Source organism: Apostichopus japonicus, chromosome 22, assembly GCF_037975245.1.
Source record: "Apostichopus japonicus isolate 1M-3 chromosome 22, ASM3797524v1, whole genome shotgun sequence".
Lineage (NCBI taxonomy): Eukaryota > Metazoa > Echinodermata > Holothuroidea > Aspidochirotida > Stichopodidae > Apostichopus > Apostichopus japonicus.
In genome coordinates, this window is record NC_092582.1 from 17,336,685 (window position 1) to 17,340,388 (window position 3,704).

The following is a 3,704-nucleotide window of genomic DNA, read 5'->3' on the forward strand; positions in this document are numbered from 1 at the left end:
ACACTACCATTTGTGTGGGGGGAATATCATAAAACAAAACATTTTTGGTTACATATAACCAAAGATTTATTAAAGTGATGCCCCGTAATTTTACCGTGCGTTACTCACAGGATTAACCACGGTCAGCTGACCTGAATGGACCAATAGGATTTAGGAATCTTTACTACGTATGAATGAACAGTGTTTTACGAGGGGGAGGAGGCAGACAGGGGCCTCCATATTACCACCCAATGACATCGACTGGTTTAATTCTGGTTAATCATCTTTTGCCTGCATGCAGTCAGATAGTTGTACAGCTATGGTTTTAATTTGGTTTACCCTGTTTGCCCATTATTCAACAAGCTTCGTTGGATATTTGGCATTTGTCAGGCTTTAAGTTTGATCATTGCCAGGATGCATGGTAAATGTCACATTAACATTTTATCGTTATTTACTGTAAGGAATTCCCAAACAAAGGACTGGCCAACATAAAAGCCGAAATGATTGTGTCTTGACCATGAAACACTTTGAAACCATAACAATCCAGTAACTCGAGGAAAACGAAACACCTTAAGTCTTGAAGAAGCGTAAATAGAAATGTAGGAAACATTATTTTAAACCATTTCTGACAAACAGCATGAATTCCAATTTTAGTTTACTACGAGATGAGTCTCGCAAAACATTTCTCTAATAGCACAGCAAAATGAAATAATATTGCATAGGCATAGAAATTAGGGATGGAGGTAATCATTTTTAATATAATTTTTATAACGATATTTCTCATTCTTTTGTAATGTACGACAGTATGCCCATATATGTTCTGAACGAAATCACGTTAGACTTGTTGATATAATGATACTGTGGCCGTGCAAATGAATACATTATCTTTAAAGTATATACTATACATATAACGTTATAATTAGCAGCTATTTATATATAGTATTCCCATTTGAACCACCCGATACACATAGAGAACACAGTTACTACTGTAAATCTTACAGTTTGTATAACAGTAAAAAGTGGATCGTGCTATAAATCGGTAGCATGTGCTATTAGGATTACAGTAAGAACTGAGGATATGTGTAATTCCAACAAATCCGTTTGGGATTTGTTGGAATTACAAATATCCTCAGGTCTTACTGTAAACTTAATAGCACATGCTACCGATTTATCAGATTTGTCAGCACGATCCAGTATTTACTGTGGTCTAAAACCTTAAATTTACAGTAGTTACTGTAATCTCTGTGTGAATCGGCTGTTTGAACAGGTGAAATGGGTTTCAGTTATTCAGCGGTTATTTAGGATTATTGATGAACGAACTGGCACTTAATTACGTTGCACGATGCAATCTTAAGAAAGTTGTCACGTTTCAACATACTGCACGCGTTATGAACTGCAGGAACGGATGACGTGCATTTAGAATTGAAGAGACAATCTCGCTTACCTTGTTGTGAAATAGTATAGGAGTATATGTTACCTTTACCTACCATTACGTTTCACTTTGTACGGTCACGTCGTATACACTCGCTGTTCGCTAAAATCCCTTTTATGTCAAACGTATTAGTCCTTTATGCCTGACACCAAGATATATGTGCGTTAATATAACAAGCTATATATATCTTATCCCTTCAGTTCCTTTAATAGTTGCCAAAGGACCGAATATATGGTAAAATAGGGAGCATACATTTTCTAAATATTTCTCCCTGTATATAATTAAGAAGAACGCACCAACCGATTCCAAGTAATCAATAGGCATCGATTGAGATAGAGATAATACAGTCTTCTCATACAAAAAACAATAGGAATTTACACACTATTTGGCCAAATTAATACTAACTCAAATATTTAATTAAAGTTGGTTAATGTAAGGTGATTGCTCAAACCTTTGCTACACCTTCAGACAACTAAGTTAAACTTAACATTTACCAAAGTGTATTATTATGGTAAGACAAAGAAGACTATACCGAATACTTTTAGACATACAAAATGAAATAAAACAACATAGTGTGCAATATTTGAGGGTTCTGTATCACATGGGAAAGACATATCTTTCACGTGCAGTTGAGTTACCTGTCAACGGTTCCGCGTTGGTTTCAGAGTTGCGTCTGTATTCACATTTTTATTTCCAATCTTAAAGTCTGTCCTTGAAATACGTGGACGAATAGATTTCATCCCAAAAGTACTTTCACTGGTATCCAAAGTTTTAAGCACGATACTGGTGAAAGAACGTTTGGGATGAAATGTATTCGTCCACTTATTTCCTATCCACGGCTTAGGTCACATTATATTCCACCATTCAATCTGCACCTAAATATATTGAATGGACAGAGATTCTTTTATTTTTGCCATATACACCCGAAAAGTGTTTGCAGCCTCTGACCGGCTTGTAAACAATGTTCCTATTGTTAGGAGGCTATTTGAATCCATTGGATATGTAACGTTGTGGGCGTCTTATATGTAGCCTCAATGTTAGCTCAATTAGTAATTCAATTAATTAGTCAAACAAATCATTTAACATGGAAAGCAATGCAAAAACAATTACACTAATTTATGTCACCAAACTTTCTGGGCGGTGGAATCAGGGCGGTTGGAACTTGAGGCTCCAAACAGGGGTTTGTGTACAAAATTTCGGTCAAAAATTCCAGTATTTTTTTTTCTCAACAAAAGAACCGTTTTTATTGAATTTTTGCAACAACGTAGAACGTTCGAATTAATCTTACAGTTTTCATTCATCTTTAAAAAAATTGCAACAAACTGGCACTTTCTTTAAATTAATAATGATTAACTAAAAAAAAATGAAAAAAAGGGGTTCTTTCAGCTTCAAAATCACCCGATACTCACAGAGACCACAGTAACTTCCATAAATCTTACAGTTTTGTACCACAATAAAAACTGGAACGTGCTATAAATCGGCAGCACGTGCAATTAGGATTACAGTAAGAACTGGGGATATGTGTAATATCAACAAATCCAGTTTGATGGGGGGTTTTTTTTGGGGGGGGGGGGATTTCTACGGCAAGATGCAACATGGACAAATACGTGAATAACAATTGATTAATGACTAATTGATTTGTGTCGATGCCTTGCACTGTCGATTGCGTTATTATACCTCCCCGGAACTATACTTCCAAATATTGATGAATTATATGTAGATATCTTCGATAATATAATGTCCGATAAGCATAACCCATTTTTTGTAAAGTTCCTGATTAGGAGCCCCGGTGGTATATTCACACTGATAGAAGCGTTTCAAAGTAGTAAAAGTAATATTGATGTTCGGAGAAAAGCCTCAAAGAAGGTTCTAAGGAAGGGTGAGAGGAGGGATGACTTTAGGAACTTTGTGAGTAACACTGACCTTAGCAACATTTCGGAACGTCTTGATGGTATCCAGCCGATTCACGCAGCGAGATTACAGTAACTACTGTAAATCCAAAGTTTTGTACCACAGTAAATACTGGATCGTGCTGACAAATCTGATAAATCGGTAGCATGTGCTATTACGTTTACAGTAAGAACTGAGGATATTTGTAATTCCAACAAATTCCAAACAACTGGATTTGTTGGAATTACACATATCCTCAGTTCTATATAACTGTAATCCTCATAGCACATGTTACCGATTTAGCAGAATTGTTAGCACAATCTAGTGTTTACTGTGGTACAAAGTGTTTATATTTGCAGTAGTTACTGTAATTTCTGTGTAAATCAGCTGTCAAAATGGGTAC